Source organism: Embiotoca jacksoni, unplaced genomic scaffold, assembly GCF_022577435.1.
Source record: "Embiotoca jacksoni isolate LCO1_2020_lvr unplaced genomic scaffold, fEmbJac1.0.p SCAF_7, whole genome shotgun sequence".
Taxonomy (NCBI): Eukaryota; Metazoa; Chordata; class Actinopteri; family Embiotocidae; genus Embiotoca; species Embiotoca jacksoni.
Genome location: NW_027185425.1, coordinates 15,586,271 through 15,613,408, shown reverse-complemented (window position 1 = coordinate 15,613,408; position 27,138 = coordinate 15,586,271). Strand labels below are relative to the sequence as shown.

Genomic DNA, 27,138 nt, shown 5'->3' with positions numbered 1-27,138 from the left:
GCAAGGGGATGAAAGAGGACGAAGGATGACAGTGAGCCATAGCTCCGAACAACCTCAGAGCATCTCAGTTGGTTACTTTTCCATTTACTCCCATCGCATTTTCACAGGCTCCGGTCACAGAAAACAGATCGCCATATTTATTATTAATCCAAACATCTCCCTTCCTCCCACCGGGTCGACTCACCCCTCAGAGCCGTGCTACCCTCCCAAGCCTTTGGAGGCTCGGGCCCAGCTTCCCTGCGAGGGCAGCTCCAGGTAATGGCCTGTGAAATGACTGGGCTTTTTGTTGGTCAGGACGCTCGCTGGAGGCCCAGGCAGCTTATTTATGGAGCTACTGTGGTCTTTCTCCTGGCCTTGACACCTATAAATACATGGGGAAGGTTGGCCTGCTAAAACAAACAATGATGTGAGCCTGGGACGTCTGAAATAGAATATGCAATTCTGCAGCTCGGCCCTCTATAAAAAGAGCCAGAGTCTATCTTTAGGTGGGAGGGGAGTTAGATTTAGAGCTGCGGTGTGAATGCTGTTGCAGCTCTAAGGATGACTTCAAGAAATAATAAGACGGTATTAGAGTTAAAGCTTTAATGACCTGCACTGCACTTGTATTGGACCTACTGTGTTCACAGCCAAGTGTTTGCAGTAGATTTGAGGGCAACCGCAGTGTGAAAGCAGCGGTAATTTTCCGGTACAATGATGCAATGCGGTCGAACCTCATATTTCTTGGAGTTTTCTTGAAAATCAATTAGACACAACTTGCAACTCTCACTTGTGTGATTTATACCGGGTTTTCTTTTTTTTTCTTTTTCATTTAAATCTCCACCTAGATTTTATGGCCCAGAACACATAACAGTCAGGTTGTATTTGGAAGAGACGAAGGTGTCGGTGAAGTAGGTGTTGGCAGGCGGGTTCCATATGTTAAACCTGGACAGGTTTCAGCACTTTATACTCACGCATGTTGACAGTGGGAGCAGCGGCAGATCTGCAGAATGAATCTACAAGGGGCTGCCTGTTAGTGTCTAGTTGTAGCCGAGCCGAGCGCACAGCAGACAGGGACTGGAGAGCAGCCCAGTGCTGGAGATGGCAAACGTGGTTAAACTGATAAAACTGTCATTACTGTGTTGGAGGCAGCTGGGGAGGTGCAAGGGGCGAGCGAGAAAGAGTGAGAGAAAAATAAGAGTGAGAGAGCACATCCTGTCAGGGTGGCTGGATAGCAGACTTTTGGTTTAGGCCGATATCCTGAGCCGATATTTATCTGTCAGAAATCCAACGGACATGCTTCTGATGTTTGAGTCACCTCAGAGACCACAGCTAGAGAATGGCTTTCAGTATTTCTATTTATTAACCAGGTATTGACCAAAAAAAATAAAAATCTTAGCTTGTCAATTTTAAATGATAAATAAAGTTTATTGCAACTTGAGTTTTATGTCTTTAATTTTAGCCTTTGGGGAAGCACAGTTATTCAGACTTTTTTGAAAGAGAAACAAAATTAATGATTGCCCAAACTGTCCCTTTCAGTTTGCAAACTAACTATAACTTTGACTCAACGCAGCACGGAGCACGGAGCACAGAGAAGCTGTAACCTTTATGAGTAAGTACTCCAAGTTTCATTGCTTGATCAAAGTCAGCACCTGCGTGACACATGTTTTTGTGAGCAGTGGCCCAGCTACCGTGACGATTCTTTACGCACCTGAAACTTGAGCAGAGAGCACACATCAAAGTTTGTGACACATTTTTTGGTAAACAAAAAGAAGCAGCAAGGAGTCAAATCCGGTGTGTTAGAGTGATGGGGAGTGAAGGTTGTGTTGTTGTGGACGAGAAACTTGTGCGTTTTCAACAGGCTGTGAGCTGGCGCATTGTCATGTCGGAGAACCAAAGCGCCATCGTGTCACAGTTCAGGTCATTTCCACCGAATGTTTTTCTTCAGACGCCTCAGAACGTCACAGTAGAACTCGGTGTTGACAGTCTGACCCTGGGGGACAAATTCATGGTGCACAACTCCACAAATGTCAAACAAAGCCCACCTGGTTGTGTTCCTAACCTGATGCGCCTCTTTTGGTTTTGGACAGTGACTTTCCAGCACTCTGAAACACAAATGTCACTCGAAACACCTCTCCAGATTTATTGTTTTTTTTGCTGTAGGCTTCCTGATGCATTTTAAGGGCCTCCGTTGATGATTTCCGGACTTTGACACAACTTTTTGATGTGCACCCTCTGCTCAAGTTTTAGGTTCATAAAAAATGCAGACGCACCTTGACCCCTGTTCACAAAAGCACGTGTAACTCTCTATGCTCCGTGCACGTCACGATGCTGAACAGGGGAAGCTTATTCACCCACCCTTGTATTTGCCATCACTGTGCACACACACTTTTTCTTTACATCCACTCATTGGTGTGTGTTGTGCTTTGTGAATCCAAACCACAATTATCCTTTAAGTGTGTCCGTCTGCCTTCAGTCTGCTGCTGATTCAGCTACATGGCTTTCATTAGAGCTTTTTCTGTTCTGATGGTCTGAAGCTGTTTCACAGTTTTTTCCTGCTCTGAACAAGTGATGAAGGAGTCAGGAAAAGCACAGAAGTTTTTTTTTGTTGTTGTTGTTTTTTTTTTTTGCTATCAGCAGTTTAAATCCAAAAATATCAGTATCGGCCTTGAAAACCCATAAAGGTCAAATCCTAGCAGAGTTAGCTCCTGTAAAATCAAACATGCTGTTCAGCCGTGCTGAGAGAGGAAGAGGGGCGCAGTGCGAGGGAGGGAGGAGGAGGGTTTGGAAGGTGTTATGTTGCAGTGTGGTGCCAGGGGAGCTGTGAGGCTTGGCAAAGAAGTGTGTGTTCACATCCCCAGTTTCCCTACTGCTGCTGGAGAAAGGGGAGGGAAGGAGTACGAGGGAAGGAGGGTGAGATGAATGGAAAGACAGTGGGCGGGGAGGCTGCGGAGACATACGCCAGGGACAATTTATCCATCTATCACTCTCCAGCATTAATCAAAAGCTAAATGTGTGACTTGGTTGCCGAAAGAATCCCCAGCACCTTTGGTTCATCGTGTCGTTATGTGCGCACAACTCCAATTTGACAACCCCTCAAAACATTTTCATCCCAGGTGTAAATATACCACACTGATCTGTCTTGCTGGGTTTGTACACTGCAGCTGACCAGATATGGCTGCAGGATATGAGGACGTAAGATCGAGTCTATGCCGCTCAGCCTCAAGTGACTGGCTTAGCGAATGCCTGCAAAAGCACTCTCTTGCAACCACATGAGCATGCACACCAAACTTAAACAATAAACCCTGTCTCTTAGAAATGATATTGATGTTCTGAGGTTAGCATCGATTTTTCCAGTGGTGAAAGGGCCATGTTCTTTGTCGGTATTCACCCAATATGACACACAACTGCTCCATGACAAGAGTGAGATATTATCATATTTTAAGTTGACATGATGAGCTTATTAGAAAACTTAGTTGCTTATTTACAGCATAGCATTAATTTGGAGTCCTGTCTCTCTTCACCTAATGGAAGTAAATCACTCACTTTTAGCTTTGTTTTTGGTCTCCACCAACTCCTGAGGGAAATATGTGGCTTTCCAGCTGCTTAATGCAATGGTGGAAAGTAACTAAGTACTTTTACTCAAATACTTTACTTAAGTACAAAGTTGAGGTGTTAGGACTGGACTTGAGTATTTCTATTTTATGCAACTTTATACTTCTACTCCATCAAAATCTTGTTCTTTTCCCTCCTCTACATTTATCTGACAGCTTTAGTAACTGGTTACTCTTAAGATTGCAGCTTTCCTGGCTGCCTTTTTATAGCCTTTTTGTCCAGTGAAAACCACATATTTCCAAATCTGGTGGGTTTGAATTTGACTTTTCCTGATAAATTGAAGGATTAAATGTTCTGTTTTGGTTTGAGAAAGTTCTCTGCATGATTTTTCTAAGCTTGTTGACTTTTCAGAGATACTTGGTTTTTACTGAACAGAAACGATACACACATTATGATGATGTCATAGAAAATGATGCATTATTGTAGATTAAACTAACCAGCAGGACGTAAAATAGTTTAAATAAGGTCAACCTTAAATAACTACAGCAGTAAAGTGCTCATTAGTGCAGCAGTGATTTTAATCCAAAAACTTGACGTAATAGTAAAACACTGACAGGGAGCATTTACTGCATAGTATGTACTTTTACTTTTGATAGTGCAAGTTGTTGTAAATGCTAAATGCTGTTTCCTGCTCTATCCGGATTGGATGCGAATGAGTGTGAGAGGAGTAAACAAATACAATGAGCTGTTCCAATGCTCTGTTGAGCTGAAGGGAACTGCAGAAGTGATAATTCTCTGCTGGTTCGTATTGCGAATCAACACCTTTCACTCGTGTTATCCATTCATACTTTACTCAAGTGCTGTGAGTGCCTTTAAATAACTGTAAAAAAAAAAAAAACACAGTACTGCAGACATTGCATTGCAAGAGTTGTTGGAAAAACAAATGAAATATGTTGTGGATACAATCAGTGTGAACATTTGGCATCTTTACAGATATCAATTAATAAGTTCTCTTAATTAAATCTTTTAAATTAATAACGCAATTTGGGTATTAAAACTCCCATGCGCAGTGCAAAAATATGTCTTCATTAGTAAGTTGTTCACGGCATATTGTCCTGTGAAAATCTATATGTGCTTAATTAACACATTGTCGGCTTTTGAACTTCAGGATGTACCAGAAATTAGATTGGTGACTGATATTTATTAATTATTATGTATGATTTTGTCATTATCATCTTTGATATTCCAACCACAAGTGTAGTATTTTCTACTGCACTGCTACACACCATGTGTGCATTGCTGTATTTGAGAGATGTACATTCTTTCAGAGTTTGTATTTATGTTTTTTTTAATCACTTATTCAGTCGTTTCTTCAACTTTTGTGCAACCGTAACAAACGATTTTTCCCCTGTGGGTATCAATAAAGTCTTATCTCTTATCTTATGTCTCTTAAGATGGAAGACTTGTGGAAGGTTTTGTTTTTTTGTCAAAATGTCAAAGATGTGATGAAGTCTGACAAAATGCTGCACTATCAGGCTTTAGCTTTTGATTTGAAGTATGAAACGGTGCACAGTTTGTCACCTCTGGTGCACCGGCTGCTTTTGACAAACTAGGATCGCATTGTCAGGGGCAACCAGGCAAACTGAAGACTACTTTGATTTTTTTGTCCTTTACTTTACCTTACTATATATAAAAGTATATTAACAATATATATATACACATATATGTGTATATATTTTTATATATATAAAAAATAATATATATATATATATATATATATATATATATATATATATATGTGGGAGGTATATAACAGGGAGGGTTTTTTTTCGAGACAAAGTACCTGTGTTGTGAAATGAGGCAAATTAACACACACCACTGGGGGAGAGCAAGAAGCCATCTGTTATCCCAAGAATGAAACTGATACAGTGACGAGTATAAACATTTTGAGTGCACTTATACAGTATAGTGTGGAGCAAACAACCACACACACAAATGCTGAAGCAGACAGTAAAACAGATGCCCAAAGGCTCCCATTACTGCAGAGTGAAGTCAGTTGAGGTCATTAGGCTGATTTTATGAATACAAACTACTTTAGATGAAGTATTCATGACAAGAGGCTGCGCTCAGACCAGTGATTAGTCCAAGATCTCTTTGTTGGAACGTTTAATTAGTCTCCCACCTAGTGTGTGTAGCTAATACTGCTTTTTAAACACAAAAGAAATAAAAGGCATTGATCGCATACGATCAATAGAAAGTTGCCTCGGGGGTCGCGGTGTTTGAACATTCATGAACATTTGAACATTGTTGTTGCAAAGTGCTGTTCTTCATGAACGCGCCCCCCTTCGGGCTCCTCCTCTTTGTGTGTTGTGTGAGTTCGGAGGGGAGATGTGGGAGTGCTGCAGGGTGAGGGGTGAGTTTAGTTGAGGCGAGGCGAGGAGGAGAAAGTAGGGTGATGACACCAGAGTGAAACTGAAGGTGTTGGTGGGGAGGACTGGCACTCTGCAGTTTGGGATTGCTTGCTGATGTAAAGTGTGATCTGTCTGTCACTTTAATTCACTGTCAACAGCCGTTGGCCCCGTTAGATGCCTCACCTGCTGCTGGGTTCTAGCCCGTAGTGTGGTGAGAAGTGGCTCGGACAGTTTGGTGTCATGATGTCCAGAGCTCGTCTCATTGGCTGCAAGCTGCACGGCCACGCCCTCTGTTACATTCAAGACCAAAAGGCAGGAAGTAGTCTGCTGTTTGCCAGCGGGTGTGCATGCACTTTGCATTTTTCCCTCCCAGAGTGATATTACTCTCTGAGCACATTAAAGGATTGTGTCCACTTTAAATGCTAATATCCTCAGTCAATATTTAGGTAACAAAAGTTTGATAATGTAGATGACTATACAGTTGGTTTGATAACAGTTATTGATGGAAAAGATACTTATAGTTCCATTTTTATTCTGAAATATAGAAATCACACCATACTACCCATTGTAGTGTGAGAAAAAAAAACCGTTCAAAATAACATCTTAATGCGAAACAGTGGTGTTAATTAGAGGCTCAAGATTCCTTCTTGACCTTAGGAACAAGAGCTGTGATAAATTATTATAAACTCAAGGTTTGTTTAATACCTTTTTGTTAATCAGTGAATAGAACTTCATCACAAGAACAAAGTAAAAACAATCTGGTCACACAATAAGAAGTGGTGACATACTGTATGGAGGCTGAAGAAGGTCTTCACATTTTTAATATATGGTTAGGGGATGTCAAACATAGCAACTTTTTTCTTTGGGAACAATCAAAAATATATCCCTAAAATAACAACAAAACTGTGTTAAAGCCAAGCGGCAACCAACAGTGAAGTCAGCCATTGGTTTGTGAACGGCCATTACAAAGCTTCGAGTTTGGATTTTGGCCGCCGTCATCTTGCTAGTTCGGAGCGGTTTGGAGCAGAAAGTGACCAAATTTGGACGACCTGGGGGGAGTGATTGGGGGATCTGACTCATCTCGATTGGAAACCCGGCGATACTACGTCCCCCCCACCGATAGCTGCAACCTCACTGCACTACAGGCCTGTCAATCAAACAGACACGCCCCCAAAAACATGTCTTTTTGAAGATTATTTTCTAATTAATGACGGGATTATTTTCAGATGGACCACCAGAAAACTGATAAGAAGGAGCTACTTAGCTAGTAACCGAAATTATTAATGGAAAAAAAAATCTATTGACTTCGAAATTGATGAACGATTGGGAGTCTATGGAGCCAGAGGCTTTTTGGCATTCGGTAGTATTGCAGTAATCCATTATTTGAGAAATGCTTTTAATCTTCACATTATTCAGATGCTGCGAAGAAACAAACAGAAGTGCACAGCTTTAATTTTTGTGTTTAGTTGCGGCTCTCAGTTCCTGGAAAAGTATTTGATTGAATAACATAAAATTTTGCATCACATCTAACTAGAGTGTGTGAGATAAACAAATATGTGTAGCAAGATCTTTATAAAGGATAAGAGTCGGATCCAGATTTGTGAGAATTTAGTTTCTATTTTTCAGGCACAGTTTTGACACAGTCTGCATTTTCTTGGTCGAGCTGAACCTCGGATGAAGCAGACATTTTGGAAACAAGATCAGTGCATTACACATATTTTCTGAGCCAGATGGTCTTATAGGAACAGCACCACTGAGATGCACCTGCTGAGCTCTCCGTCCCTTGAAGAAATCATCTCGAGCGCAGCCCAGGTGCTGTCTGGGCAAATACATGCTGCTTTAGGAAATAGATACACAATCATTGCAGACATGAAGTAGAGTTTGGCAAAGGTTTAGCACTGAGACATGGTGCGTACTCGTATCTCACAGACCTTACCCAGCTGAAGCTGAATGGTACCGAATATGATCCTCAAACCCAACCTGAGACTTGGGGCTAGATTTTTGTTGTTTCCTTCTTCAAATACAAAGTTATATGTTTGTATGCTGCCTTAGGAAATATTTTCTGCGTGTCATACTCCCGAGTTTTCTTTGTGTTTCTACCTTACAAAAGTAAATCTGGCAAAATTTGTGTCAAATTATAATGTAAAATATTGTACTTTGACCTGACAGCACCCATGTAGATTTAATCCCGATAGACATCTTGCAGTGAGCTACCAGCACGTAACCCTGTAGTATCTCAAAGTCATTCATTTTCTGTCTTACCAGTAGTGGATCAGTAAACCTGAAACACTTTGCACTTGACAAAATGATCATAATCCAGGGCAGAATTTTGGCCTTGAAGTGTAGTAATAGATGAATAGATTTCAGTGCTCTCACCCTTCGAAGCAACCGTGAGCCCCAACAAGTGAGGTTTTTATGTGATGTCACAATAAAGTCATAATGTTTCCACATTGTAATGGCCTTCACATTGGAGATTTGGAGAAGCTCTACCTTTGTAAGGTTTTCATTCATTACTGGCTCGCCAGGCTGATGCTACTCAGGGGCTGTTTTTGTCTTCCTGCTTCCCACTGGGCATTGCCTACCTGCTTGTAACACCTGACACGCATTGATGCAGAGAGCCAGTGGGACAAAGTGAAAGAAAGAGAGCGGTAAAAGGGAAATGCCAAAACTCATCTTGCGGCAAACTCAGAGCTCAATCAACAACCTGTAACTTAATTTTTTTCTGCTGCTACTGAAACTACAATCTATTAACTTGAGAGCATCAGTTCAAAAAGAAATCCCACCCTGCCCTTCCGCTGAGCTCTGTAGACGGCTCCACAGTCCGTCTAACGGAAAGTTCTGCCCGTCGTCTGATGCTGATTTGACTGCTTTGGCATCCTGTTCCTCTCCTAATGATGATGTTTTACAATTAGCTGCAAAAAGCGTGCAAATGTTTTCCCTCGTCTTGGCAACTGCTCTCCTTGGCAAAGTGCACTATGTTTAGCGAGTGCGTGTTCTTGGCCAAATCAACATTTATGATAGACTATCCCAGATGGGATGTTGCAGATGGTCGCATGATCTGCCCTCTGCTGGGACGGTTTCAGGCCTACCCAAACAGTGTGCAGTAATTTGTGAGAAATGAGACGCCCATGAAAGTGTGTGTTGTTGTATTGGTTTTTTTTTTTTATACCTTCTATCCAATCAATACACACATTATGGACCATGAATTTTAAAGATAATCAGATGTTTTCTCCCCCCCCGCCCCTTCACCACTCCCCCCGAGTTGAACCCACAAATTTAAATTCACACATCCTGTCCCACGTCGTCTTCTGCACCATCTCCATGCAACACACCCGTAATTGCACACATATGCGCGCGCACACACACGCGCGGACAAAAAATCATTCATATCCGTTCAGACATTTACTGCAGCTGTTATGTTTGTGGCGCAGCCTAACTGCAGCGTTAATCATTTCTGCATGGTGGAGAAATCCGCCCATCCCTCTCACCCATCTCACAATTAATCCACATCCTCCACGCTTGGAAGGGTTAACACCGCGGGACGACAAATTATGCCCAACCATCTAGGAACCCGTGTAAGTGCCTCTTCGGCTACACACGGATTGATCGATTGCTTTGTTTATCAGTCATAAAACTATTAACAATCAATCTTTCCCCCCCCCCCCCCTTTTTTTCCCCATCTCCATCTCTTCTTCCTTCCAGAGCAGTTTTGTATATGGATGATTATACATTCATTAATGCATGGGTAGTTGTGCGTTAGTCAAATGATCCATGTGCAACTGAGACGCAGTGAGCAGAGATTACTGCGCAGATGCCCATTGAGGAATCTTTTAATTAACAGCATGGTTTACGTCTCAGGGAAGACCTCTTTGTGTCGAGGAGGTTGGGGGGGGAGGCTCTGAGTGAAGGGTGGAGATGGAGAGAGACGGGATGGAGGGGGGGGTGACCCAATTCTCAAGGGAGCTGATGGAACATGACAGCAATAAAAATAAAATGTTGAGACCTTCTGCGTGAGCTGTAACAGGATCTGTTCAGCAGAAGTTCGGCGTGACCCTGCAGGGGTCAGACGCCATCTTTGATTCTTCTTTTTGCTTTTTGAAGTGCAGCTCTGTGGATTGACTCCAAGTTTCAATCTGTTGCATAATGTGCCACCACAGTGCGGAACAACAACAAAAAAAGCTGTTGTTTTTGTCTGTGTACTTCAGGTCTGTGCATCTCTGAAGGACATGCACTCGGATTGTTTTTTCAGGCCTGCACTGCCTGTGATTCTGTGTCCAACCTCCTGCTGCCCAAACCTCCACTGGCATTGAATAATACATCCAGACATGCTGTCAGAAATCAGTTGACCCTGAAACTATTGGATTTCACATTAAAAGCCCCAGCGCCGCAGATGAGTGCAGAGTTCTGCAGACAGTTTTGCTAATCCATGCTCAGACCTTGCCTGAGGGCATGCGGTGGTGGTGAGGTAAACGTGGCTCCAGTTATGGTACATATGTCCGTCCAATTACTGAACTTCACTGTTTTGGCTGTGCAAATGAAAGACGAGGGCGCCTAAAAACAAACACACACACACAAGTGCTCAGGGGCAATGTTTGTTTGTGTGGACTTTTTAATAAAGATGAAGATGAGGTAGCAAAACAGCACCAACCCTTGCATTGAGCTGGGGAATGGCCTCGAGTTTCAACTTTGTATTTATTAATTTCTTGTAATGATTGGACCCACTGTGTGTATGCACCAGTGACTAATCACTTACTCTTCCTCGCCGGTTGGAAGCTCTCGCAAACGCATCCTCATTGGAGTCTGTGTTCCTTTGGATAGCATCAATTATTGACACTAATGCTTGAGTTTTAGCCTCAGCTGGAGTGTCATAATCACCGGGTGCAGATAGAAATGAAAGATTCATCGCTGTGGTGTTGTACTGATGAAAAGCGTTCTTATCGAAGGTAGCGTGCCAAGGCACTGTTTAGGAAGCGCCAAATAGAAAGAGGGAGAGATTGAGAGAAAAATAGAAAGAGAGAGAGGGTATGTGTGTGTATATGTGTATGTGTATGTGTATTCCAGCAGGGATTAGATAACATGGGTTCATCAGGTTTACCGTTATGTTTCCTCCCCGAGGCGGATGTGCTGGCATTAGTGTCTGTAGAGAACTCTGTCTCTCTCTCTCTCTCTCTCTCTCTCTCGCGCTCGCTCTCTCTCTCTCTCTCACACACACTCTCTGACCTCTCTTAACCGTTTGACTTCCCTCTCTCTCTCCCGTCGGCCCTGACAGCGAAGACACAACAAATAACATGTAATGTCATTTGCAATCTCTGCCCTCCTCGCCTCCTTCTCTCTTTTTCCTCATCTCTCCTTTTAACTGTGTAAATTGAGGTAAATGTAATCTGGAAGCTCATGCAGCGCTGCCACAGATGATGATCTATGACCGCTGCTGCCGCCGCTGTCGTGGGTTGTTGATGTTTGTTTCTCGTGCAATTGCCCTGCAATCCTTGTTTGTAGCAGCTCTGTTGCGCACGCTTCAGCTGTCTTCGCAGCTTTTTTTATTTCGTTATTTTTTCCCCCTCTGATTTGTGTCATGTCATTGCGAAGAAAGACAAGAGGAAACTGATAAGTGATGAACAAAAAGAGAGAAAGAGAGCCGAAGAAGCAAAAGAGAGCAGAGACCGTGAGCGTGTGTAGTTTCTCTACTCTGAGAGATAAAGTTGAACAGGCGTGATGTTGCTCAGACAGGCTGGTAATTAAAACTATGGGGAAATTCCTGTGAGGGATGTACGCAGAGATCTGAGCATCATTCAGAGCAACGAATGTTGTCGAACCGTATGGAATATTTAGCGCGGCTGCTTCTGATGCTGATTCAATCATCTGAATGTGTTTCTCTTTTCCTCATCTTTTGGATTTGTTTGCTGTTAATGTATAAAGGCTATTATTCTATGTATTCACTTTACTTCTGGACAAACTTGTCTCAGAAGTCGTCTCCTTGCGTCTCGGAGCCCGGCGGTTAACTCCGAACCTGTCTGTCTGCCGTCTACCGCCCTAACTTGTGGCTTGTGTGAGGCTAAAGTGTGCCCCAATAAGGGAGCGCGGCGGTGAATAGTGGCAGCTAAAGAGGCACAGGGCTTAGCCGATCAGTAAGACACAAACTCCTCACACCAGCGAGATTTCAGCCCCAGCTTAAAGGCTTCAGGGGAATGGATTTGGACTAACATCACATGAAATTGCTTCTTCAAAGTCTCCTTATCTAGGCACGGGGAAAATCTCAAAATGGTTTTGCAAGTGGTTTTACCGCTAAAAAACATGCAATCACGTTTCACACTTTTAAATTACATACTTAGCTATTTTCTTTAGCAGGGCAGAGGGTCAAGTGCTGAAAGATTTGTCCCCCTTTCAGTCCTTTTCAAAAAGCCGCAATATTCTTGTTATCTTACTTTCACAGCCAGACCACTGCCCATTCTGAAAAATGCATATTTTGAGCAGATGAATACTGATGAGCATTACAGACATACATGAACGCACACACCTACACACGCCCCTATGGAGGTCTGGTCCCCCGTGCGATTGAAATAGCACATGAAAACAAACTCTGAAAGGGGACGATGGGACTCAGTTCCCATCTGAGAGACTTAAACTTCAACTAATCTGATAAGTACACAGCTGAAACCTGCGCTGTAAGCTGACTGTTGTTTGTTCACCTGAAATATGGGACATCAGCAGTATTTATAGTTGAAGCCATGATTTCTGCATGCTTGACAGTCCCATTTCCCAAAGGATGCGGAACATGCTCTCATATGGAGAAATAGAGTCACACGCGCCGTTCGAGTGATGAAATCCAGAAATGAAATCATGCATCATTATTGCAGCGACGCCCACGAGGGATTTCTTCCCTCTGATTATAGGTGTGACGGTGATGTGACGGTGATGTGACGGTGATGTGACGGTGATGTGGCTACCTATGTGGCGCTGGCATCATCACAGTCCCTATAATCAAGGTGGTGATTGGCCTCCTGGGTAAGAGTGATTTTTAAATACAATGCATCCCGACATGTGAACAGTCTAAAATAATTCATACAGTGTAAAAAGAAATGGCCAAAATGTGTGTTTCACCAACTACCAAGAGTATTTTAACATCAGTCTGATGCTGAATGCCAGATTTAAGCCGCTGTATGGCTTGTTGTGATGGCAGCCTGCCTACATAAGGAAGCTGCTTTATCAAAGAGGTCATGGGAACATCCAGTGAAGTCAAACCATGACGATTTTCAGCCTTTCAGGTCTGAGCTATAGGGAGACATCACAGGCAGTTTCACAACATTTCACACCTTGCAGTCCTTCATGCAGCCACAGACTATCTTGTGACCTTAATGTGACCTCAGTCAAACTCTAATGCGATCCGGGAGACTATCAGAGGTTTGACTAACTGTGACTCTCCGACAGTTGTCTTGTTGACGAACGGTGCAGAATCAACCACAATCAGCGGCAAGTTCAATGTTGTTTGGATTGGCTCAATGTAGATACTTAGTAATGTCCAGTGAAGGTAAGACTTGAAAAATCGACTCAGTCCCAAGTTTCTTAGAAGACTTTTCCATCCATTCAGCAATCTATTCCTTTAACAATGGACAGTTTAGGAAAAACTATCATAATTGATGCAGCATCACCAGTAAAGCGGCTGTTGTACTGGAGCCAATAGACAAAGTGTGAGGATTCCTGTCTGATCCTAGTGTGGTTTCCTCTGTTTTACCCCCGATCACCTCTCCTCCTGTGTCCTGTCATTCCCCTGTCTGTTTGTTATTGTCTGCCATGTGCTTCTGTTTGTTTTTGTCTCTTCTGCAGTACCCTCCTCCGAGTTCCGTCATCTGCCACGCCCACCTCCATAGATCCAGCTGGATCGCATTCCACTAATCACCTCCAGCTGGATACAAATACCCCGGTCTCCCGTCTATTCGTCGTCAGTCCGTCCGTTTATCTGCATGGTAGTAAGTCCGTCTGTCTCATCATTGAGAGTTTCCGGTTCTGACTCCCGTTTTGTTTCCTGCCTACCTGCCGTTCACCAGAACGAAGAAGATTCCGGATCATTCCTCGGAGATCATCTGCTGCAATCTTGGCAATCCTGTGTCGAGGTTCGAGCGTCACACAGTCGACCCTGCCTTTCCGTCCAGTGTCGAGCCACGGGTGTCACCTGTACGAAGAAACCTTCCAGTTCGTTCCTCGGAGATCAGCTGTCGAAGGTTTGGCCATCCTGTGTCAGTCGCGGACGTCACACAGTCGATCCTGCCAGTGAGCCGCGCTGGTGGAGAACCTCGGGATTCCCCCAGCGAAGCCACGCCCCGCTGCGTTCTGCCTGCCTGTCCGTCCGTCCGTCCGCCAGCCTGCCAGCCGTGTTTGCTCTCACTGCCGGGGAGAAATAAATACCTGGTTCCAAAGAGACTTTGCTGTGTGTCTGCATTTGGGTCCATTTATCTACACACCCCATAACACAAAGCTTTCAATTTGCATGTCAATCTACGTTCTGACCCTCATCTATGGTCATGAGCTTTGGGTTGTGACGGAAGGAATGAGATGGTGGATACAAGCAGTTGAAATGAGTTTCCTCCAGAGGGCTCATCTTTAGAAATGGGATAAGGAGCTCCGACATCCAGAGGGAGCTTAAAGTAGAGCCGCTGCGTCACGTCAAACAGAGCCAGGTAAGTTGGTTCGGGCATCTGATTTGGAAAGGCGCCTGCCATTGGATGTTTTCTGAGAACGTCCAACATAAACGAGACCCCGGAGTAGATTCAGAATGTTCAGGGGGGAATATATAGCTCCTCTAGTCTGGGAACACCTTCAGAGCCCACATGTTGCTGGTTGTCCAGAACTCTGTGAGGACTTCTAATGTCCGTGAGCACTGGAGTTCACTCATGTACTGTAGATGAGTGAACTCGTATACAGTTTTTGTATATGGACGTAGCTTCCAGGTGAAGGTGAGGTGTATGCAGAAGCGCCTTAAAGTTCTATACCACTGAGGGATGCTCGGGGTTGACTCCCAAATTCTCTGGCTCCCAGTGAACTTTTTTCATGAAATACAATGACAATAAGTTTTACCTGCGAGTCATAATACTGTCATTCACTAAAGTCAATCTTTCTGATTAGTTGTGTGGCGGTCCATCTAAAAATTATTCTATTATTAATTAGACATTAGGCCTCAAACAGAGGTATGTTAGGGGTGTGCGACGGTTTGATTGACAGGCCTGTGGTGCAGTCAGGTTTCTGCTATCTGTTGGTGGGGCATAGTGTCCTCAAGTTTCCCATCAGATCGAGTCAGCTTGCTCCTCCTCAGCTTGTCCAAATATGGTCACTTCTGGTTCCAAAATATCAAGATGGTGACAGCCAAAGTGCCGTAACTGGAGGCCTCAAAATGGCAGTTCACTAACCAGTGGGTGATGTCACTGTTGGTTGCCACCCAGGTTCACTACAAGCATAGTGATCATTGTGAGAACAACTTCAGTTTACACTTACAACTTTAAACTTTGTAGGTAGTAAAAGGAAATGGAAATATTTAACTGCATGCCACACAGATAGGTGTAAAGTATCTGGTATCAGTATTTCCTCCAGCTGTTGGTTATCACAGAATCAACCCTCAACCAAGTGGCAGTGTGGAGAACAAAAAAAGAAATATGAGGACTCTAAACGACAGGTCCACTGTTTTAACTCCTCTTTAGTTCTTCTAAATCATCAATCTCATGACTTGTTTGAGTCTCCACTGGGTTTTGATTTTTTTTCTTTTCTTTTTTTTTATTCACAGCTGTGGCTGCTGCTTAAGCTCACTCCACAGCTCCACCCAGACCATAACACACGTTTCTTCCTTTGGGTCACATGCTTTTCCCAGGAAAGACAGACCAAATACCGTCTTTTATAACAGCAACGTTCACCTTTTAAAGATCTGAACGTAGATTAAGTCATTGTGGCCGAATAGGAACCGGCAACTGAGCTGACATTTTATGAAAATTATATGTAATCTGAATGAGATAAAGTAGTTACATTCTAGCAGCGCGGCTCTGACACAATCTCAGTCATCGCCGGGCGGGAGCTTTGGTCTGGCTGCGCAGAGAGCAGCACAAGTTATTATGGAGGGAAAGAGGCTAATCCATGGAGGATCTGCTTACTATCACATCACTCACTCAATCTAACAGCAGGACTGTGTCTCTCGCTCCCTCTCCGGATCACTGGTTATATGTATCACAGATTCAGATAGAACATGACTCACCACTCCTCCGCTGTCCTCTGCTGTTCACCACTTTTTGATCCTAAACTGGTAAGTGAAAATGATTCTCTGGGAAAAAAAAAAAAAAAAGCGACACAGGAACAGGCACATTTCGACGCACACACACACTACTAATCACACAAACACACACTCACACATACACTCTAGAGTGTAACCCTCCCATCGGCCCAGCATGTTGAATAACCTGCGTTGCATAACCGAGGTCAGATATAAAAAGAAGCACATCATCCCCTAAGACACACACACTCATTTCATGCTCTATCTGGGTCACAGAGTACGAGAGAAATAATAACACAGAAGTCATTTCGGATTACATAGCCGAGATCAATAGCCCTCGCTGTCTGCATGAAAGCTTCATTTTGCCCAGGCCTTCCAATGAAAGGTGCTGATTGTAGCCGGGATTGACTGTTTTAATGGCTTGATTATGAAGATGATGAACGAGATGATGAGAAATTGTGTCATCAAAGTGTGGAAAGGAGAACTGAAAATGTGAACGAGATTGCTCACCAGGATAGACACACCTCGTACAGACAGAAGCCTGAATATATATTTACACTGGAACGAGACCCTAAAGTTCAACATGGATGTGTGATATAATAAGTCCTGTTAGAGCTTATGAAAAAGGTTTCAACTGTTGTCAAACTGTTGGTTCAAAAGTACAGTTTGGGCCATTTGGGGGCAGTGAAAACAGGATTTAAACAGTAACATAGAAACCGTAAAAGGTGGTTATAGTGAATTTGATCGCAAAGGGGTTGCTACGGTTACAGTATCTTTCATTGAGAGTCGTGTTTCTGCCCAACTGGTGAAATTAAGTCAAATATACACTCTTTCTGAAGCTCTGTTTTAACTCTCCGCAAAATAAATAGAGTATTAGGCTCTTTAGCTACTAAATGTGCCTCAATTTTGACCAGAAACTGTCTGCAAACTGTTTATCTGATGTTTGATGCATGGAAAGTAGAACACATTTACATTTAAGAGCCGAGCAGAGGAAGGGCGGGTCTTGGCCTTTGCACTGCCGGCACTGGTCTTTCCATGTCCAAACACTTGGAATGTAAAGTGTCTTCTTTACATTTTTGAAAATAACTATGAAGAGCCTACCTATGTTATCACAGAATATATTTGTATAGGAGTAGCCACAGTTGTCCTCAGAGCTGTTGCTTTTGGATTTACCTCCTTGACTTGAAGCCGTCGTGACGTCACTTATTGGTTTGTGAGCTGCTGTTTTGAAGCTTCGTGTCTGGTATTTTGAACGCTGTCATCTTGGTTTGTTGGAGCCAAAAGTGACCATATCCACCCCTTGCTCATCTCTATGAGCTGCATCCCAGGCATGCTGATCAAACAAGACATGGGCCAAAACATAACTCTCTTTGAGGCCTAATATCAAATTATTTATGGAAGTATTTTCAGAAGGACCACCAGAACACGGATCAGAAGGAGTGGACCTCGCGAATGAAACCATAATGGCTTGTGGAAAAAAATTTATTGACTTTTGAATGGAAATATGTAGAGCGAGAGGTTCTTTTGGAGGCAGACCCTTGTGGCCCTCAGTGGTTTTGCACTTTAGGGCACTTCAGCATTGGCTTTTCTTTTCAAACCTGAAGACTACATCCATTCTTGCATAGAGTTGGCTGAAACCTGTTGCTAAAAACAATCAACCAAAGCAGTAAAATTGCCTGCCAAAGAAATCAAAGCAATATGTAAGTTCTTTATCTCAGCATAACAGCTTCAAATTGTTTTTTGGGGGGACACTTACTTGTAGTAGGGAGAATGGCATCTCTTTCATTCAGTCGATGCACCCCCAGTGTCTGTTCTTGTAACGGCTAACTTTGGTGAGCAGGTCAGACCTCCCAAAACGAGTGTTTTTGACCAAGCAGCAGCTTGTGGTGCTCCTCATCGTTGTTCCAGCATACTGTACTGTAAACACGAGCTTTGCCCTGGCTTTAGCAGCACCAGTCTGTTCACATCTAAACAATTTTTTGTGTCTTACTTCTTTTTGAAATGGGACATTGGTTACATATGTAACCCCAGATTCTCTGAGTAGCTACGATGCCCATTAGAACTTTCACTATTGAGTTCATATCCTCGCCCTTGAACAGTCATGAAGCAGAATTTAATCCACCCGAATCCTGTAATCACCATTTGTGTCCACAGAGGCCGCTTTTGCCACTCTGCTAAGCTAATTTTATGTATCGTTGCTTTAAAAAATGCGTCAATTTTAAGAGTTGGTGCTAGATGGGAGCAGTCAGAGGGACGCACACTCTAAACTCTACGCTGCTGAGATTGGTTGTTTCACTGTCAGTCAACTAGTCCCAAACCTGAACCATCCCACAATGCAACAATCAATTACAGGCAGAGCATCCCTCCGGCTGATCCAATCAAGCAACAGTCAATACTTAGTTGCACTGAGGGAAACTGCAGAGAAAAATATATCTTATAGCTCCTTTAAGCATTCGCCAAATAAAATTCCCAGTAAACCAGCTTAACCAGTAAATAGAAGTTCAGACTTCTATAATTTTACCTTGCATACACATAATATGGATAAAGGATATTGTAGGAGATGCTCTATTGTTTGTAATCTTGCAGTTATTTCTCTTTTAAACATGTTATTTTCTTCATTCTTTTCTGGTTTATATGTCCCGGTACTGTTGGTTAAAATAAACACATTTCCACAGAAGTGAACGGACAGTGAGCCAAGTTAGACTCGAACCAAGGAACAAGTCATTTGATTTTTGTAGTTTCCACTGATCATTAAATATGATTTCTCCTAACACTTACCAAGTGACAGAAACTTACTTAGAAATACCAAGATTAGGTTTTCCAAAAGCTTCTTGAATTTTTGCGCTTCCTGTTTTCTGTCAAGCTCAAAGTAGGAATCCATTTAGGTGTTTTCAGGTTAGAAAAGTGCTGGCAGCCCTCGTACCTCCGTGTCTTCACCTCTCATCTAATGCCTCTATGCATGCAAGCAGACGCACACACACACACACACACACACACACACACACACACACACACACACACACACACACACACACACACACACACACACACACACACACACACACACACACACACACACACACACACACACACACACACACAAACATTCCCGCTTTGATACAAATCCCTATGGTGAGCGTCTATCATCTCGAGCAATAACGAGCTGTCATTGGCCCTCAGTGATCTATCTGTCTGAATGTGTCAGCGAGCAGGCAGGCTGACTGAACGTCGGGCTAAAGCAGTTCTCCACTTCCAAGGGCTGCCAGTCAGTGCTGGGGGCACCTGAGACAACCCCGTGTCGGTGAGGGATCACTTCTGAAGGCTGACACTGGATCAGAGCCAGGAAAAAAAAAAATCATGTCGACGTTTGACCCCACCCCCACGTACTGGGGGTAAAAAAAAAAAAAAAAAAGAAGTCGGGGAAGAGACAGGAACGTAAGGTGATGAGGAACTGACAGCCAAATGCCAAATAGGTTGTCTCGGGAGGATTCGGTATCTGACCGGCTTCTATTGTAAAGATAAGAGTGAAAGATCTGAGTTATTAAAGTTTTAGTCTGTGTATATAAATATATTCATTTACATGTTGAGGTGAGTTTAAACTAACTCAGGGGGCACCTTGGATATTCACCACCTGAATGTCACCGTGATACAAGATAAACCTAAATAACCCCCACAGATAACAGCCAGATGCAGCCATCACAACACCTCCATGTGTAATGTATTCCCTCCACATTGCGTGAGATATATTATCTAGCTGTGCTTATTGTGTCGGTGATAAATGCAGCACACATTAACTCCACCAAATGTGTTTCTCCTATTTCCACAATGAAGGGGGCCTTACTTTCCTCTGACCTTCAGCGGGCTGCAAAGCCAGCACAAAATATGCATTTAGAAGAAGCAGCAGGAGTGGATGTGAGGGCTGCAGGAGATTGCTTTCTTTTGTACGGCGTCATGCAGGAACATGCATCACTGTCCGCCTCCAACAAACAGCCAGTAATATGCAGAAATATTAAGTAGGATCAGCAAATAAATATATGGAGTGCAGCTAGCGCTGTGACAGATGTTGGCTATTTGCATGGAGCTCCTCTGTCATGTCATTAGCCGACTCTCTCAGCCAAGCAGGCAAAATGAATGAACTGGCTGCTCGGATGTTCGAGCTGCGGTGAGTTGAGGTGCGATGGAGGAAACTTGTGGCAGAGTGGAGGTGTCTACAGTGCAGCCAGGTGTTTCGTTCATGTGTGAGCGTATCACAATAGAAGTGTGTGCATTTTTCATGCCGCTGATCTGAGTTTCTTTGGAGTGGAGAAAGGTGTTGGCCGACCTCTGACCCCGCCATAAACCACCTCCCTTTAAAAGTTACGTGGAGGGGTTGTGTGTTATTATTTCATACCGCACATTTACACCGAGGCACACATGCACACATTGCGGGCTTACATGCTTGTGCCACACTCTATTTCTTAACAATTCTTGGAGGGCAGCAACACGGGGTATCAAAGATTGATTTAGTCAGTGAAGCAGAGTATTCACACTGTTCCTGCGTGTTGTGTGGTCAAGGCCACTGAGTTTCATCCCGCTGAAAATGCCCAGGCTACTGTATGGCTTCAGGGACACTATGTCTGACCTCCACCTAGCTGAACATAAATGAGTAAAGAGAAACTACAACACAGAACAATCCCCTTTATTAACCCCTCCAGGAGCAGTGCGGGCTCGCACAATCAGCCCCGGCATTGTTCACGCGGCTCGACGCATCGAGCACGTCGCCGACACGCCTCCCAGTCTGCTTTAATGGCGTGAGTCATCAAGCACTGCTCAAGATGGAGAAAAAAAGAAAGAAAGAAAGAGAAACAAGTATTGATTTGAAAATGTCTTGTTCTGTTATTTTCAAGAGCTTTCATCTGTATTTTTTTTTTCTCTGTGTTGGCGGAGTGCCTCGGGTCATGGTTGGGGAGTTTATAGAATGTTGTTGTTTTTTCACCTGTGTATGTGTGTGTGTGTGTGTGTGTGTGTGTGTGTGTGTGTGTGTGTGTGTGTGTGTGTGCTCATGCATGTATCAAATCTTGTCAGCTGTGGAATACATATGAGGAGGCAGGAGAGTCATATATCTGACAAAGTGCAGCCAATAAAGTATAATTCATGACTGTTACTGTGCCCGTGGATAGTAGTCATTACTCTAGTGTTGGTGTGCGTGTAGTATATCAGGCCTCAAAACAACAGCCCTCATCACTATATTGATTGCCTGACACTTTCTAAAACATGTTTTTTTTTTTTTTGAGAGGGCAAAATAGTGCAATATAGAGAGAAAAGGGAGCGAAAGATAGATGTTAGAGGAGAGGTGGAAGAGAGTCTCTCTGTCTTAATATTGCTGCAGCTCCGCTGATAGTCTCAAGACACCAGAACGTATACTGGTGCTTACACATCCACTCTGTCACAGGCTAAATCCAATCTTCAGTCCAGTTATCATTGTTTCACATACAGTTATGTGTCTGTCCAGTCCTTCGATTTCCTCCGTTCGGACACAGCAGTTTGTTTTTTGTTTTTTTTCTTATAACACAGTACACAGCATTGTTTTCCATTACTCCGCAAGAATTTGTCGCGCGGGCCGCTGCTTCTCTGAGGACGCGCTGTTAATGCGATGCATGTGAAAGATCATTTTCATGTGATCGTCATCCATCTCTTTCAAGAAGTCGTCTCCCGCCTTACCCCCCCCCCCCCACACACACACACACACACAAACACACACTCCTGAGGCAAACCGCGCTGCCTGCTGTGTTTTCTGTCAACTTTCCCCCTCAGTGTTGTGTCTCCTTCAGTGTTTCCTCGTCAGTATCGGTTCGTGTCAAATCGCAGCGTTTGATAGAGAGACCATCTTCTTACTGGATGTCTTCAGGACACCAGAGGTGAACTTCAGTTTGTGTTTGATTAGGACTAAAGTGAAGACATGTTCACACTGAGGTGACTAGATCATGCAGAAAGATGTTGGCACTGTTTCTGTAGAGATTATATTTTTATAGATATAATTTTGGTTGTGTTGTTGTGAACACTAAAAACAAAATCCTGTTCACCTCCATGGTCCTGTATTGGAAGTAGAACTCGTAAAAAAAAATCATCTTTGGGAATCTGGTTGTGTGATTTATTTCAACACAGTTTGATTTAATTTAATTCGGTTCTTGGTGTCACAAACAGGGCTGGAACACGGGCCGATATTTTTATGGCTGTTGCTCAAGACCACAGCATGTGATTCACTGGTGTTTCAGGAACCAGTCTGACCCAGGTTCATGTTTTTGTTATGTTTCATACATTTGATCCTGCTTGTTTATACATTTGATTTTGATTTGTTCCTACATCACAACTTTGCGAGTACAATAACAAACTTTGTGTAACATAGCTTTGGTTTTTAGATGGTGTGCGCCTGACATTAGCGTACTGTCCATACATTCAGTAGCCTTTTCTGTTAAAACAGACACAAATTTATAAACGGATTCATTTCTCTGCCACAACTTCTTTTGATTCTTCTTCTATTATTTAATGAGGGACTATAGTCTGCCTCGCCTTCCTGTAATTGCTCCAAAAGTCTAAAACATCCAGAAAGTGTTTTCATGCTGCAAACCAGCTGAACCATGGTTCAGTTTTTTCCAAACTGAGACCACCTCCTCTGGTTGGACCTAATTGTAGTCTTTTGGTCCAGATTGTGGTCCGAGGCCCCTTTGACATCTGATACTGTAGTTTGGACTAAGCTGAAAAGTTTAAAGGTCCAGACCAAATAATAAGTGTGAAAGCACCATCACTCTTTTCACTTTTGAAATAGGTGGTTAGTGGGGAGAATTAACTTACAATTATATATAGTCCAAAAGTCTGAACTGTCCAAAAACCACAAGGTGGAAGTGAAAACACCATAAGAACAATGAATTGTACAACGTAATTGGTCTTGTTGAAAATCACTGTGACCAATAAGAAAAAAGCTGTCAAAAAGTGTAACAGTGCACAGATTTTTCTATTTAACTGCGATATTTTGGAGACATGTGATTTTAACCTCAGAGTTAATGTATTTGAAAAAAACCAAGATTGGTCAACGTATTCTGCAGCAAGGCAAAGAGACGAGTGCTCTGCTGCGCTGCTGCTAACATGATTACCGTTCCCTGCAGTGAACAACTCCCCTCTGCTGCAATGCTAATACCAGGGAAATGTCATAATGCAAATGTTATCCACAGCGCTGTAAGGCGCAGGTACTCTGGAATGAAACCGACTGGAGTTCTTTTCTTCACCTGATAGAACTTGTCTGGAGTCCATAGTGCTCGTCTGCTGACTAGTTTTTTTGACTTTGGAGTTTTGCTTTCTGCTGACGTTAGTCCAAAAATGTTTGCCCTATTTTGAGAAAATATCTCACAATTTTCCCTCCACCCCTAAATGCTATATCCATATCTAAATCCTGCAGATAGTTTAGGTTTTCTTTCTCTGGTGCTGTGTTCCAAATTATGTACTTCCCTTAGTACACTAACAAATAGTGCTGTTACATGTTAGGACTCTTACTTGTTTGGTGCATGAATTTTGACAGTGTAGTGTTGTTTCAAACCGCACACTGCCGCTCTGCACTGACTGGAAATAACCGCAACATTAGAATAAATCACCCGCAAAAATATCTGCAGTTTTATTTATTTTACCCAGAAATTAACGTGTTTTCGTGCCTTCTTTATAACACATTTAATAAACACACTGATTCTTCTGTCCAGCAGCAGTAGTGAAAAATAAACACTTGTGTGTGATGTTCAGGAACAGCTGCAGCTTCCTCAGACGCCTTAATTTGAAAATTCTTTACTTCATTGGCCCCGCCCCTTCCTCTCTCCATAGCTAAGATGTCAACCATTTAAGGTGGAAAGTGCACTGCATGTTTCTGTACTTGACAGTGTGAACACACTTATGCACTCAAAATAGTGAGTGTCAGTACACAAGTACGCCATTTGGATCAGAGCACTGGAGAAAAAAAAACTAAACTATCTGCATTAGCACTCTTGAAATCACTTTTGGTGAGTGGGAATATTTTTTCTGAAACTTTGGTAAAGAGGCCTGAAGAATCTCGGTAGACTATTTTCATGTTGACACAAAATGAGCATTCAGATTTTAAGAAATGATGAGCTATGCATTTCCTGGTATTGTCCCTTTTTGGTACTATATTTCTTTCAGGTACAGTGTTTCACATACCTTTTTTTTTCCAGCTCGATCTGTCGTATCAACTCATTTTCAGTGTCAAAACATTTGCGCGGCATCCCCTCACGTTTCCTGTCTGATCTACGCCGTGGTTGGATTCTACCCCCTCATTCCGTCTTTCTTCATTTAATCAACCCCCTCGTGGACTTTTCATGGACTCCATGGAACCTCCAATTTTTAATGCCGTGGCTGATATACGGTCGTGTTAAAGATGGGTGCTTTCCGTTTGACGAGCGTGGTTTAATCTAAATCAAGATATGGGTCCCCGGAGGCCGGTGCTGTAATCATGTCAAACTGGTGATACCGCTCACTGTCACCCTCTCTCCATCTCGCTTCATCATCATCTGCATTGCAATTATTGAGCAGATTTAGATGGTATCTGGCTCTTAGGTAATCAGGAGGAGAATAGGATTAGATGTAACATTAGATGGCCATGTTGTTAATCTCAATGAGTTGCATCACATAGCTCATCTGGCTGCGGGATATCTGACATCTGGATTGGAGGCGTCGGTTCAAGGTTAAACTATAGATTTCTTGGGTTACATAAGTGGAAAAAAAAAAAACATTTTTGAATGAGAAAAGCCAGCATGGAAGTCAATGTGCTTCCAGTGAAGACAATTAGTCACACAATAAATGAGTTTTAATGCGTGAGCATATACACACGCTTGCATGCTGATATTATAAAGTCTTTTTATATTACTTAATCAAGCAGTCATGTTAATTGTGTAATAGGCTTGTATATTTCCATGCTGTCTCATCTCATTTACATATTTACGCCTGTGTTAATGAGGAAGGCTAGATTAAAGGGGGGGAGGAGGGGGCATAAGTGGCCCCTCCCTCAATATCACTGATTTATTTATGCTCATTAAGCTGGACGGCGCAGATCTACAATCCTATTTGCAAAAAGGAGAGGATTGTTTTTGAATTCCACGGGCACATGACGGGCAAGCTGTACCGCCGCAAACGATATAAGTAGCCTTTGTGCCTACTTGGAATAAATAAATTATCAATACAAATGGAAAACCCTGGTGAAGTAAGAGTTCAACATGGAAAAAATGGGAGGAGTGACGAGTGAATTCTTGAAAATTAGAAGGGGATTGAGTGGAGTCGCCTTTATCGGGACATCGTTGCCGCGGGGCCGCTTGTAGTAGCGAGCCTGTTCTCTCTCAGGACTGCAGTAACAAGGCAGAATGATGAAAATAAGTGTGTCCATTAGACCAGTTAATCTTGTTTGGCCTGTTACATTGGTCTATATTTTAATCCCAAACTATGGCTCCCTTGTTCTCTGCTCTTTTTATGTGCACATGTACTGTAGAGGGTCACTCACCACGCTCGCATGCATACACACACACACACACACACACACACACACACACACACACGCACAATCCGGGCCTTCATGCAGACACAGTGATTGAGCGGTCACACACAGACAGTGGATTCTCTCCACTGTTCTCCTGCCTCTCCGCTCCTCCCTTCTCCTCCTCCTCCTTTTCACAAAACAACACAGGGCTCTTCTGAGCCCCCGGAGGAGAAAGAGCAAAATTTACAAGAGGAACACAGGAGGGATCAGTGGGGCTGTTGTATGCTGGTGAACAGCACCCCTTTGACTGGGAACCAGAGGTCAGGGCATGGCTCCCAAAGCCTGCTGGCTTCTTTGTGTGTGTGTGTGTGTGTGTGTGCGTGTGTGTGTGTGTGTGTGTGTGTGTGTGTGTGTGTGTGTGTGTGTGTGTGTGTGTGTGTGCGCGCGTGCGTGTGCGTGCGTGTGTGTTTGCCTGCGTCTGTGCGCAAGTGTTTGTGCATGCATGCGTCTGTGTTCTTTGAATGTGTGTGTTGGCATTTGTGTGTGTGCTCGCCTTAGGGTGCATGAGACCCCGCCTGCTAATGTTACGGGGGAAAGTCACAAACTGTTTTTGTGGCAAGCTGAAGTCACATGATGGCACAGCATGTGCGTAATCTTTTTATACACACTGTAAACTATAGTATTTGGCTTGTGTTGATGTGCTAGCACGGCACTGGGATGAACAGTTTGCTTATGTGTGGTGAGTGACATTGAGAGATACTCTTACAACCGCGTCTGACTTTATTCCCCACCACTCCATAAGTAGCTTATCCTCTTTAACACCAATAAATGGTGGCAACACTCCGAGTTTAATAAGATTAGACACATAATTTTCACCAAAGTGCCCCCTGAAGACAGCGTATTTCTGGTCTTTTTTTAAAGCATCCCACTCAATTATTCTGTCATCAAGGATTTGGTGCTTTTTGGGAGAACATTTTCCGTCAGTGGTGGGATGCTCTGTGATGGCTGTAGGTTTTAGGAGTAAACTTGTTCATATCCTACACATACTGACTGCATGCAGATGTAGGCTGTGGGGCAAAAGATGTTCTGCAGATCAGCTTTCGAGCTTTTGAGTTGAAATTCAGGAGGTAATATGTAGAAAACAAGATATAGATTGTAATTCATGGGATTTTGTGAGTGTCAGGATGAAGGAGCTCTAGAATTCAGTTGGAAAGTGAAGGATGGAGGACAAATAATTTAGTGTTGAAATAACGTTTATGAAACTGAGTATACAGTGGAGAATATAGAAAACACTGTACTTCACTCGACGTGTGCAGGCTTCACAATGAACGTTGGACAAGAAATATAATTATGTCACCAACCTGTTTGCCGGTTTGTTACAGCCCGATGGCGTCTCAGATTCACTCAAGGTGCCTTAGGTTTAGGCACCAAAGTCCTCGAGTTAA

The 27,138-nt window shown here is 43.1% G+C and overlaps 1 protein-coding gene across 4 annotated transcripts in view; it reads left to right on the top strand.

The window, feature by feature from the left end:
- Positions 1-27,138, top strand: part of nrsn1l (neurensin 1-like) — a 287,058-nt gene that overhangs the window by 211,424 nt on the left and 48,496 nt on the right. The gene's annotated exons all lie outside the window — the stretch shown is intronic.